Source organism: Giraffa tippelskirchi, chromosome 1, assembly GCF_054371585.1.
Source record: "Giraffa tippelskirchi isolate mGirTip1 chromosome 1, T2T-mGirTip1v1.2.pri, whole genome shotgun sequence".
In the NCBI taxonomy this organism is placed as follows: domain Eukaryota; kingdom Metazoa; phylum Chordata; class Mammalia; order Artiodactyla; family Giraffidae; genus Giraffa; species Giraffa tippelskirchi.
In genome coordinates this window covers 108,894,835-108,907,968 of record NC_137275.1, presented here as the reverse complement: position 1 = coordinate 108,907,968, position 13,134 = coordinate 108,894,835, and the positions used below count along the sequence as shown (strand labels likewise).

The window sequence follows — 13,134 nt, the reverse complement described above, 5'->3', positions numbered from 1 at the left end:
CCCCCGGCCCAACCTAGCCCTCGGCCCAGCCTAGCCCTCTGTCGGCCGCCGCCCCCGGCCCCCGGCTCCTGGCCCGGCCTAGACCCTTGTCGGCCGCCGCCCCCGGCCCCCCGGCCCGGCCTAGACCCTTGTCGGCCGCCGCCCCCGGCCCCCCGGCCCGGCCTAGACCCTTGTCGGCCGCCGCCCCCGGCCCCCCGGCCCGGCCTAGCCCCTTGTCGGCCGCCGCCCCCGGCCCCCCGGCCCGGCCTAGCCCCCTGTCGGCCGCCGCCCTTGGCCCGCGGCCGGCCGGGCCTAGGCCCTGTTGGGCGCCGCACCTGGCCCCTGGCCAGGACTAGCCCCTGTCGGCCACCTCCCCTGGCCACCAGCCCCCAGCCCGGCCTAGCCCCCTGTCGGCCGCCGCCCCAGGCCCCCGGCCCGGCCTAGGCCCTGTCGGCCGCCGCCCCCGGCCCCCGGCCCGGCCTAGTCCCTGTTGGCCACCTCCCCTGGCCACCGGCCCCCAGCCCGGCCTAGCCCCTGTCGGCCACCGCCCCCGGCCCACGGCCAGGCCTAGGCCCTGTCGGCCGCCGCCCCCGGCCCACGGCCAGGCCTACGCCCTGTCGGCCGCCGCCCCCGGCCCCCGGCCCAGCCTAGCCCTCTGTCGGCCGCCGCCCCGGCCCCCGGCCTCCGGCCCCCGGCCCCCGGCCCCGCCTAGCCCCTGTCGGCCGCCGCCCCCGGCCCCCGGCCCCCGGCCCGGCCTAGCCCCTGTCGGCCGCCGCCCCCGGCCCCCGGCCCCCGGCCCCGCCTAGCCCCTGTCGGCCGCCGCCCCCGGTCCCCGGCCCAGCCTAGACCCTTGTCGGCCGCCGCCCCCGGCCCCAGGCCCGGCCTAGCCCCCTGTCGGCCGCCGCCCTTGGCCCGCGGCCGGGCCTAGGCCCTGTGGGACGCCGCACCTGGCCCCCGGCCGGGACTAGCCCCTGTCGGCCGTCTCCCCTGGCCACCGGCCCACGGCCCCGCCTCGCCCCTGTCAGCCGCCGCCCCCGGTCCCCGGCCCGGCCTAGCCCCCTGCCCGGCCTAGCTCCTCTCGGCCACGCTTCTGCGCCGAGGCGTCACAGCCGCCTCGCTTCTGCGTGCTTCTACTACCCAAGTTAAATATTCCAGAGAGTTCCAGAAAAACATCTATTTCTGCTTTATTGACTATGCCAAAGCCTTTGACTGTGTGGATCACAATCAACGGTGGAAAATTCTGAAAGAGATGGGAATGCCAGACCATCTGACCTGCCTCCTGAGAAATCTGTATGCAGGTCAGGAAGCAACAGTTAGAACTGGACATGGAACAACAGACTGGTTCCAAATAGGGAAAGGAGTACGTCAAGGCTGTATATTGTCACCCTGCTCATTTAACTTATATGCAGAGTACACCATGAGAAACGCTGGGCTGGAGGAAGCACAAGCTGGAATCAAGATTGCCGGGAGAAATATCAATAACCTCAGATATGCAGATGACATCCTCCTTATGGCAGAAAGAAAAGAAGAACTAAAGAGCCTCTTGAAAGTGAATGAGGAGAGTGAAAAAGTTGGCTTAAAACTCAACATTCAGAAAAGTAAGATCATGGCATCCGGTCCCATCACTTCATGGCAAATAGATGGGCAACAGTGAGAACAGTGGCTGGCTTTGTTTTTCTGGGCTCCAAAATCACGGCCGATGATGACTGCAGCCATGAAATTAAAAGACGCTTACTGCTTGGAAGAAAAGTTATGACCAACCTTGACAGCTTATTAAAAAGCAGAGATATCACTTTGCCAACAAAGGCCCGTCTCATCAAGGCTGTGGTTTTTCCAGTAGTCACGTATGGATGTGAGAGTTGGACGATAAAGAAAGCTGAGTGCTGAAGAATTGATGCATTTGAACTGTGGTGTTGGAGAAGACTCTCAAGAGTCCCTTGGACTGCAAGGAGATCCAATGAGTCAATCCTAAAGGAAATCAGTCCTGAATAGTTATTGGAAGGACTGATGCTGATGCTGAAACTCCAATGCTTTGGCCACCTGATGTGAAGAACTGACTCATTTGACAAGACCCTGATGCTGGGAAAGATTGAAGGCAGGAGAAGGGGACGACAGAGGATGAGATGGTTAGATGGTATCACTGACTCAATGGACATGAGTTTGAGTAGACTCTGGGAGTTGGTGATGGACAGGGAAGCCTGGCGTGCAGCAGTCCACGGAGTCACAAAGAGCTGGACACAGCTGAGCAACTCAACCTCAGCCTCTTGCCTCTCTCCCCTCCCCCAACGCTGCTCTAACCATGGAGAAGTCTAGGGCGCAGGACCCCCTCCCCGACCCCAGAGCCGACGGAGGAGGAAGGACAGGCGGGAACACTCGCTGCCCCGGCCCCGCCGACCTGCCGGAAGTCGGCCGGGACTCCGCGCGCCCCCTGGCCCCGCGCGTCCACCGCCCCGGCCCCGCACGACCCGCGCTCCGCGCCGCCCGCACTAACCGGCCTCGCCGCAGACACCTCCTGCCCGGAAACAGCTCGTCTCGGGCCTCAGGACTCAGTCCTGCTCGGCTCGCAGCGCCGGCCTCTGAATTCGGTCTCGTTGGCGGAGCGCCAGGGACGGAGAGCGCGCAACCGGCGGCCAGGAGCCGGGGCGAGGGCGGCGCAAAGACTTCCCTGTTCAGTCTGCCTGTGGCGGAGGGGGCCTGAGCTTCGGGTTCACGGAGGGGAGCGGAAGGGTGTGTCCTCGGGCGGCTGGGGAGGGGGAGGGGTGTGTCTTGGGGGCTGGGGAGGGTGTACCCTGGGGCTGGGGAGGGGTGTGTCCTGGGACTGCGGAGAGGGGAGGGGGTGTGTCCCGGGTTTGCAGCGGAGGGGCAGGAGGTGTCTCACTGGGGGTGCTGGGGAGGGGGAAGGGGTGTGTCCTGGCGGGGGGGGGGGTGTTGCTGGGAGGAGAAGGGCTGTGCCTGGGTCTGGTGGGGGAAGGAGGTGTGGTATATCCTAGGGTTATGGAAGTCAACAAAACGGATGACAATTTCTGCCCCATGGCATCGATATCTTGGGGGAGGCGCATAAAGCAGACAATAAACATATAAGTTATATGCTGTGTTAGAATATAATAAGAGTAATTGAAAACATAGAGCTAGATAATGGAGACTGGAAATGGCAGGTGGGGACTTAGATTTTAGATGGAGTGGTCAGAGGTGGCCTTGTGGAGAACGTGACATTTAAGCAGAGTTAAAGGTGGTGAGGGGGTGAGCGCTGGGATTCTCTGGGGAGGCTAAGGGAATGGCTTGTACAAAGGCCTTGAGGTGGGAGGCTGACCCGCACGATTGAGGTACAGGGAAAAGGCCATGCGACTGGAGAAAAGCAAGGTGGACTGTCAAAGGAGGGAGGGAAATCAGGGGGCCACAGTCAGCCGTCAGAGGGTCTCAGGCAGAGGAGAGGTGTGATACGGATCGCTCTCATGTGTCACATCTCATGGCATTGTCCTGGACAGATGCCACACAATTGAAGCAGGACCCGAACGATAGACCCTGTGCTTCCAGTATTTGGCTATTAAACAGTGTTGCAAGCTTCCACATGCGACATTCTACCTGCTGTGTCTAAGGTATTCATCACGGCAAGTGAGATCACTGGGCTGTACATTCCTAATTCTGGTGGACACAGCCCTGTTGCCTCTCAAAGGGCTTCGCCAGCCCAGATGCCCACCAGCAATGCTGACCGCTGCCTGTTCACCACGGCCTTGCCTGCAGACCACTTCGGCAAACGTCCGAGTGTCCACTAGTCTGATGGGTGAAGAGTGACGTCTCAAGCAGATTCATAGGGACTTCCCTGGGCGTCCAGTGGCTAGGACTCTGTGCTCCCAATGCAGGGGGCCCAGGTTCAGTCCCTGATCAGGGGACTAGATCGCACAGGCCGCAACTAAGATGCTAAAGATTCCACTTGCCTCAACAAAGACCCTGTGTGCCACAGCTAAGACTTAGCACAGCCAATAAATAAACACAGAAAAAGAAAAAAGGCATACTCACAGATCTTAAAATCAAACTTTACAGTGACCAAAGGGGAAGCGTGGGGGGAAGTAATAAATTGAGAGATTGTGCTTGACATATACACACTACTATATGTAAAATAGGGAACTCATGAGAGCCTACTGGATAGCACAGGAAACTCGGCTCAATATTCTGTAATGACTTCCACGGGAAAAGAATCTAGTGTATAGGTATAACTGATTCAGTTTGCTCTACAGCATAAAGTAACACAACATTGTACATCAACAATAATAAATATTAAACATAATAAAAATTAAACAATTAAAAAAAAGGACGATTCTGACTGCCTTTCTGTGATATTCAAGCAGCTAGTTGGCTACCTGTGTCAGGATACATTTAACAGGAGGCTTCCTGTGTGCTGTTTTCAGTCTTGCATGAATTCTATGTTCTTTGGCACCCCACTCCAGTACTCTTGCCTGGAAAATCCCATGGACGGAGGAGCCTGGCGGGCTGCAGTCCATGGGGTCGCTAAGAGTCGGACACGACTGAGCGACTTCACTTTCACTTTTCCCTTTCATGCAATGGAGAAGGAAATGGCAACCCACTCCAGTGTTCTTGCCTGGAGAATCCCAGGGACGGGGGGGCCTGGTGGGCTGCCGTCTGTGGGGTCGCACAGAGTCGGACACGGCTGAAGTGACTTAGCAGCAGCAGCATGAGAGTTCAATAATTTTTCTGGACACAAGGTCCACATAAAATTCAATCTCATCTCTTTCATTAAGGAATTATTCTGTTAAGACCAAAATAAAAATAATATAACTTGAAATATTGATAGAAAGACAAATATGAATAATTGGAACCAAATAAAGTTTCTTGTAATTGGCAAAAACTATACAAATGTTTACTAAATCTTTTAGGAAAGAAAAACACATAAATAATTCAACAGATATGTCCTGTTAGTGACTTCTCTAAATTGATTGCTAAGCTTACAGTTATTTTAATTGATATTTGAATAACATTTTTTGAGATCCATGTGAAAATATTTTGAAATACTTCTAGAAAACAAATGAGCCAGGATTGCTATGAACTTTGAAACACGGAGAAAAATTCCGAGAGGTGTATTGTGGATAATATCCCAACAGAATAACAACAAAAATCACATTATAATAATTATGTATGATGATAGCAAAATCAATATGTATATATAACTGAAAAACCTTATTTGTTGTTCTTCAGTTGCTTAGTTGTCTCTGATTCTTTGCCACCCTATAGAAGGCTGCACACCAGGCTTCACTGTCCATGACCATCTCCTGGGGCTTGCTCAAACCCATGTCCATCGAATCGGTGATGTCATCCAACCATCTCATCCTCTGTCATCCCCTTCTCCTCCTGCTTTCAATCTTTCCCAGTATCAGGATATTTTCCAATGAGTCTGCTCTTCACATCAGGTGGCCAAAGTATTGGAGCTTCCGCATCAACACTTCCAATGAATATTCAGGACTGATTTCCTTTAGGATGGACTGGATTGATCTCCTTCCAGTCCAAGGGACTCTCAAGAGTCTTCTCCAACACCACAGCTCAAAAGCATCAATTCTTCAGTGCTCAGCCTTCTTCATAGTCCAACTCTCACATCCATACATGACGACTGGAAAAATCCATACTTTGACGAGATGAACCTCTGTTGACAAAGTCATGTCTCTGCTTTTTCACATGCTGTCTAGGTTTGTCATAGCTTTTCTTCCAAGGAGCAAAAGTCTTTGAATTTCATGGCTGCAGTCACCATCCGCAGTGATTTTGGAGCCCAAGAAAGTAAAGTCTGTCACTGTTTCCACTGTTTCCCCATCTATTTGCCATGAAGTGATGGGACCAGATGACATGATCTTAGTTTTTTGAATGTTGAGTTTTAAGCCAGCTTTTTCACTCTCCTCTTTCATCTTCATCAAGAGGCTCTTTAGTTCCTCTTCCATTTTCACCCTAAGGGTGGTATCATCTGCATATCTGTGGTTTTTGATATTTCTCCCAGCAGTCTTGATTTCAGCTTGTGCTTCATCTGCCCTGACATTGTGCGTGATGTACTATGTCTAAAGGAAATCAGTTCTGAATGTTCATTGGAAGGACTGATGCTGAAGCTGAAGCTCCAATACTTTGGCCACCGGATGCGAAGAGACGACTTATTGGAAAAGATCCTGATGCTGGGAAAGATTACAGGCAGGTGGAGAAGGGGTCGCAAAGAGTCAGACACGACTGAGGACTGAACTGAACTCTGCATATAAGTTAAATAAGCAGGGTGACAATATTCAGCTTTGATGTACTCCTTTCCCAATTTGGAACCAGTCTGTTCTATGTCCATTTCTAACTGTTGCTTCTTGACCTGCATTCAGGTTTCTCAGGAGGCAGGTAAGGAGATCTGGTATTCTCATCTCTTTCAGAATTTTCCACAGTTTGTTGTGATCCACACAGGCAAAGGCTTTAGCAGAGTCAATGAAGCAGAAATAGATGTTTTTCTGGAACTCTCTTGCTTTTCTATGATCCAGTGGATGTTGGCAATTTGATCTCTGGTTCCTCCGCCTTTTCTAAATCCAGCTGGAACATCTGGGAGTTCTAGGGTCACTATGTGAAGCCTAGCTTGAAGGATTTTGAGCATAACCTTGTTAGCACGTGAAATAAGTGCAATTGTGTGGTAGTTTGAACACTCTTTGGCATCGACCTTCTTTGGGATTGGAATGAAAACTGACCTTTTCCAGTCCTGTGGCCACTGCTGGGTTTCCAAATTTGCTGGCATATTGAGTACAACACTTTCACAGCATCATCTTTTAGGATTTGAAATAGCTCAGCTGGAATTCCAACACCTCCACTAGCTTTGTTCCTAGTAATGCTTCGTAAGGCCCAACGTCGATATTTTAGGAATCAGTGAACTAAAACAGACTGGAATGCGTGAATTTCATTCAGATAACGATCATTTTACTACTGTGGACAAGAATCCCTTAGAAGAAATGGAGTAGCCTTCACAGTCATCAAATGAGTCCAAAATGCAGTACTTGGGTGCAATCTCAAAAACTACAGAATGATCTCTGTTTGTTTCCAAGGTAAACAACTCAATATCACAGTAATCCAAGTCTATGCCCAAACACTAATGCCCAAGAGGCTGAAGTCTATGAAGACCTACAAGACCTTCTAGAACTAACACCAAAAAAAAAAAAAAATGATGTCCTTTTCATCATAGGGGACTAGAATGCCAAAGTAGGAAGTCAAGAGATACTTGCAGTAACAGGCAAGTTTGGCCTTGGAGTACAGAATGAAACTAACAGAGTTTTGCCAAGAGAACACACCGGTCACGGCAATCACCCTCTTCCAACAACACTAGAGACAACTCTACACATGGACATCACCAGATGGTCAATACCAAAAAACCTTCTACCTATTATTAAAACTACATTTATTTTGGATCAAGCAGTCAACAGACTCCTCTAGAACCATCTCATGTCCCTCGGGTCCAGGACTTAACCCGGGAGCCTGGGCACCCTGCTGCTCAGTGCCACTTTACTGCATGCCACCTTTTTGTCACCAATCTGAAATTCCAGTCTTTGGAGAAGAGTCTCTGCCTTCCCACCTCCACTCTGCAGCTGCCAGACCATCTCTCTGACATGAATAGACACCCTGCCCCACACTGGGTCTCCAGAGATACACTCACCCACCTTGATCCAATCCTCACCCTCACTCACTGCCTGTTTCCACACCCGACTCATTACCTTCCTATGATCCCCACATTTCCACGATGGCTTTAAACCCCCAAAATATGATCTGCTTAACATCCTAGTGCTTCAACTCGCTTTTCTCCACATCTCCATAATTCGTCAGAGAAAAACTGTACCACACACAACTCAACAGGCCAGGATGCCTTTGCAAAAGGAGAGAGACTGCCCCCAGCTCCTCTGGGATAAAGGCAGGCGAGGTCTGAGCCCTGGGCTGAGCTAGTGAGTAGTTCAGAGGACACAGGGTGGGGGCCCGGTCACGCCATGAGGACTCCCGAGTCTGCCTACTGGCACTGAGGGTTCTGCCTGCCACAGAGCCCGGGGCCAGCAACTGTCTCACTCAATGACTGTGGCTGAAAGGGGTGGATTCTAAGCCCTTGAGGAAGGCATTTCTAGCCATCCAGCAAGTGGTTGGGAGAAGATTTACATCTCAAATGAGTAAAGAAAGAATTTACAACCACAAGTTTTCCAAAGTAAATGCTCTCAGAAAAAAGAAAAGATGGAAGGCTTATGATAAGGAGAAGTTTATCTAAATACTGGTCAAGCTGAGGGGCTTCTGAGGTCTTCCTGGTCACTACTGTGACTGCATGTGTGCATGCTAAACTGCCCAGTGTCCGACTCTTTGCGACCCCATGAACTATAGCCTGCCAGGCTCCTCTGTCCATGGGATTCTCCAGGCAAGAAAACTGGAGTGGGTTACCATTTCCTTCTCTAGAAGATCTTTCTAACCTGGGGATTGAACCTGCGTCTTTTTTGTCTCCTGCACTGGCAGGTGGTTCTTTATGACCACAATCTCCCCGCAGCGATTGTACATCCAGGCATTTTACCAGGTTGATGGGTTGGTGGAGGAGGAAGGGCAGGCCTCAGAGCCTAGGAGCAGAGCCCCTGTTAAAAGCAGGGGCCGGATTCCCTCCTCTCACAGCTCCCTGCCCCAAGACTCTTCCTTCTCTGGAGAGTCTGCACTGAGTAAGGGGCACATGGGCCCCTGAGTAGAGCAGCTGGAGTTTGTCAGGTGGATTCAACGGGAGCTGTGTCTTCCCTGATACTCCAAAGACGGAATCAGTGGCAGGAGCCGAGCTCTGCAGGAGTGAGAGAGAGGATGAGCACACCTGTCCCTCCTGAGGGCGGGGAGACGAGGCCCCGCCCCACCAGGCGCCAGTGTGCAAGCGGCTCCTCAGGGGTCTCAGAGGGAGGGGGCGCCATCCTATAAGTTGTTGTTCAGTCGCTCAGTCACGTTTGACTCTTTGCGACCCCATGGACTACAGCAGGCCAGGCTTCCTTGTCCTTCACCAACTCCTGGAGCTTGCTCAACCTCACGTCCATCGAGTTGCTGATGCCATCCAACCATCGCATCCTCTGTCGTCCCCTTCTCCTCCTGCTTTCAATCTTTCCCAGCATCAGGGTCTTTTTCAATATGTTGACTCTTTGCATCAGGTAGCCAAAGTATTGGAGCTTCAGCTTCAGCATCAGCCCTTCCAATGAATATTCAAGGTTGATTTCCTTTAGGATTGACTAGTTTGATCTCCGTGCTGTCCAAGGGACTCTTGAGAGTCTTCTCCAGCACCACAGTTCAAAAGCATCAATTCTTCAGTACTCAGCCTTCTTTATGGTCCAGCTCTCACATCATAATAAGTGCTGTCAAACCTCCCACAATCTTCTGTGCTAGAATCCATCTTGGCTAAAAGATGAGCATGTATATGGGGAGGGCCCTGGGACAGGTCACATGTGGGGAAAGAGGCAAGATACCTGGCCAGAGTGGAACACAGCCCTGGAAGAAGTGCCCCACATTAGTGATTTAAATCCCGTCTCTGGCACACTCCTCACTAGGGACGTTGCCTGCTGTCTTCTCTGGGTCTGTGTGTCCGCTTTGCTCCTGCTCTACATGAACTGCTTCTTTGTTCCCTTTGCATGAACTGTGCTGCCAATAACCTCTGTGCCTGCTTCACTCCATTTCTGCGGGGAATTCTTTCTCCAAAACAGAGAGGGACCCTGGTGGTCTCACCTGCTGTCAGCAGGACCAGAGCAGTGACTTTCCTCTCAACGCACATTGTAAATCATTCAGAGCCGTGTGGTGAGAAGGACATGGGGTCTGTTCAAACTGGATCCGTGTGGAGATCAGGGAAGCCTTTTGCTGGTGGGGTAGGAGGGGGATGGAAGAAAGGCCACATTCTCTCCTCCCCTCTATTTGTATTGAATCTTTTAAAAGAAAAGTCTGTAGCAGCAGGAGAGGGGGAGACGGAAGGCACCTCGGCCACGGCAGGGGTACCCTGAAACTTCCACTCACGTTGGGCCTTCTCCCTCCACTGGGAGCACCAGGGGACGAGCTGGCCCACTGGCCTTGGCCCCTGCACCGTGGGCTCTCCCTACCTGCAGTGTGGCACCCACAGCACTCACTCACTCTCCAACACAACTCTCTTCCAGGCTGTGACAAGGACCTGCTGATCGACATCCTGACCCAGCGCTGCAACGCCCAGAGGCTGCTCATCGCTGAGGCTTACCTGGGTGCCTTCGGCCGGGTGAGTCCCCCCAACCCCTCCCGTTTCCAGGCAAACTTCTGAGACACCTCCGCACAGGGTCTGGGCTCTCCAGTCTCTGATCACAAAGGTGTCCGACTTCACTGAACATTCGAGACAGTTCCTCTACCTCAAACGTGTTGCACAGGATGTGGGAAAGAGACACATCAGAAGTGCCGGCACATGATGTGTGACCCCACCAGCCCTTTCTTAGAAATCATTCAGCTTCATAAAGTACAAGCTCTCACAGCCCAACACTACCAACTGGTCCAATTAGGCACTGCCTGGGAACACCCCATGTTCAGCTCCAGGGAAGGCACATAGAGCTAATGATCCAGGCCCAGAAATAAGATCTTTTCCTGCAGTTCTCCTGAGGTCCTCACCCACATCTCTATCCAAGTGGCTTCCCCACTAGCTTTTCCTCCCAAAGCTGCAGTTAGAGACCATTAGAAAAGAATGGTGCTCAAAAATAATTTCAGGCAATAGAACCGTCCAGAGTACTTTACGGAATCATGCACTGGTTTCAAAGCAGGTGCCATTAAGGATTTCTCTCCTCTTTTGTGCACTTAAACCACAGATTAAGAATGAAAACTCTTCAGTCCAAAAGGACCTGGAATAGCAATTACTTTTTGTCACCTGACCATTATCGATGAAATACCACCATAACTCTTTCTCTGTAAGACTAGTTCTTAAAGATTTACTCCATCTCCAAACCTCAGGCTCTGAACAACCACAGTACACAAAACAAAGGTGTTCTCTGCTTTGGAATGAATGACATCTAAAAGGCCACCACTGCTCATGAAATTAGCTGAATTAAACCGTAGTAGGAAACCAGTTGTTGTTTTTCTTCCAGGTAAAACTGCTCCTTTTCTTATGTTCCTGTGACACCCGGAGTAGTTTTCCTTTGAAAGAGAACGTAAAAGCTACACAAGCAGCACTGTGTACAATAGCCAGGACATGGAAGCAACCTAGATGTTCATCAGCAGACGAACAGATAAGGAAGCTGTGCTACATATACACAATGGAATATTACTCAGCCATTAAAAAGAATGCCTTTGAATCAGTTCTATTGAGATGGATGAAACTGGAGCCCATTATACAGAGTGAATTGAGCCACAAAGAAAAACACCAATACAGTATACTAATGCATATATATGGAATTTGAAATATGGTAACGATAACCCTATATGCGAGACAGAATAAGAGACACAGATGCATAGAACAGTCTTATGGACTCTGAGGGACAAGGTGAGGGTGGGACGTTCTGAGAGAATAGCACTGAAACATGTATATTATCATATGTGAAACAGAACACCATTCCAGGTTCAATGCATGAGACAAATGCTCAGGGCTGGGGCAATGGGATGACCCAGAGGGATGGGATGGGGAGGGAGGTGGGAGGGGGGTTCAGGATGGGGAACACATGTAAACCCATGGCTGATTCATGTCAATGTATGGCAAAAACCACTACAATATTGTAAAGTAATTAGCCCCCAACTAAAATAAATAAATTTATTAAAAAAAAAAAAGGTATACAAGTTGCAGCATCAGTCACCCAATATTGCTGCAATATGCATACTGCCGTAAGAGAGGTCATTTTCAGTAAGTTCATATCCCAAAAGTTTACGTACATCTGTGCCTTTCGTAGATGAGGTTAACTTGAGTAAAAGCAATACTTTATCACTTTCTACAAAATGGCCCTAAAACAGACCGAGAAAAAAAACTAAGAAACGAGGTGTTTGCACCTTCTTAGACACCAGATCCTCCAGGGAAGAGGCCTTACCACACGCCCAAGGTCTCAGAGTGGTCAGACCCCCTGTGCTAGCGTCCCAGGCCTCCAGAGAGCTTGAGGACCCTCAGAGGAGCCTAGTGGGGCCCCTCGGCTCTCAGATCCCATCAGGTCAGTTAGTCAGTCTCCTAGTCACTTTTACTGCCACGGGTCCCTGGCTCACACGGTTCTGATTTGGGCATCGCCACGTGGTATCCAGATGGATGTGGAAATGGTGCCCCGCCCCAAGCTGCTGCCCCAGGACCTTACCCTGGCTATCCCTAAACTGAAGGCAGGAGGAGTCCAAACCTAAAACTCTACTGTCCCGCTTTAATACCAGAGCATTAATCTCGATCCCCCCGCAAAATACCCATCTGTGCACCAAATTCAATCCATCCTCCCACCCCTCTCACCAAGTCCACAGCATCTGCACTCTGACCCTCAAGCTGGGCTGGCCACCTCCTGCTCTGCCCACTGCATCAAGAGGAGGCCCTGCAGGTCTGCAAACTGAGCGGCCAGGACTCCGTGCACTCTCCCCGGGACCTACACACTCAGGCCACCGCAGACACACACCCCCGAGACTGCTATACCACATCCTCTGCTGCCGGCGCACAGGCCTGGCTCTCTGCCCCTCCCTCCACGCCAGGTGTGCGGACTGACCTTACCTCCCGCCCCTCAGCCTTCACCTCCTGGAGTCAGGGACCGGGTCCAGCCAGGGTCTGATACAGAACAGGAACTGCATTCACAGAAGTCCACTCTGCCTGTAAATACAAAGGAGGAAAAAAAATCCCATTAGGGTACACTTAACAGGGAAAAAAAAAACACCGACAAACTGCCTAAATTTCCCTTTTCCTTCATTTCTTCCTCTGGCTGCCCCCCAGTCAGCTTGCTGGACCTTGGGGATGGCTTCCTGACCTCCCCCACTGCTCACGTTCAGAATGACTTCTTCCACCTGGACAAGGCCAGCTTTCCCTTCCTGTGGGAGAGCTGATAGATTTCCTGTATGCCAACCATTGATTTTTATGAACATGAGTAAGAAAGATGAGAGGAAATTACTCTCTTAGCTGCTGAATAAGGTACAGTTCTGGGCACATTTCACAAATACTTCTTACTATTTGATAGTTTACGATAGACGAGCTGCTGACAC

General features: G+C 51.2%; 1 protein-coding gene across 49 annotated transcripts in view; it reads right to left on the bottom strand.

Annotated features, from left to right (window-relative positions):
- LOC145506383 (olfactory receptor 4A47-like) overlaps positions 1-13,134 on the bottom strand; it is a 162,709-nt gene that overhangs the window by 102,897 nt on the left and 46,678 nt on the right. For 48 of the 49 annotated variants that reach the window (XR_014053885.1, XR_014053866.1, XR_014053896.1 and 45 more), the window contains exon 1: positions 2,471-2,655. The gene's annotated coding sequence lies outside the window, so the exon portion shown is untranslated. Of the gene's footprint in view, positions 1-2,470; positions 2,656-12,652; positions 12,745-13,134 lie in introns of those variants that run through there. The other variant, XM_081490951.1, reaches the window with a different exon arrangement.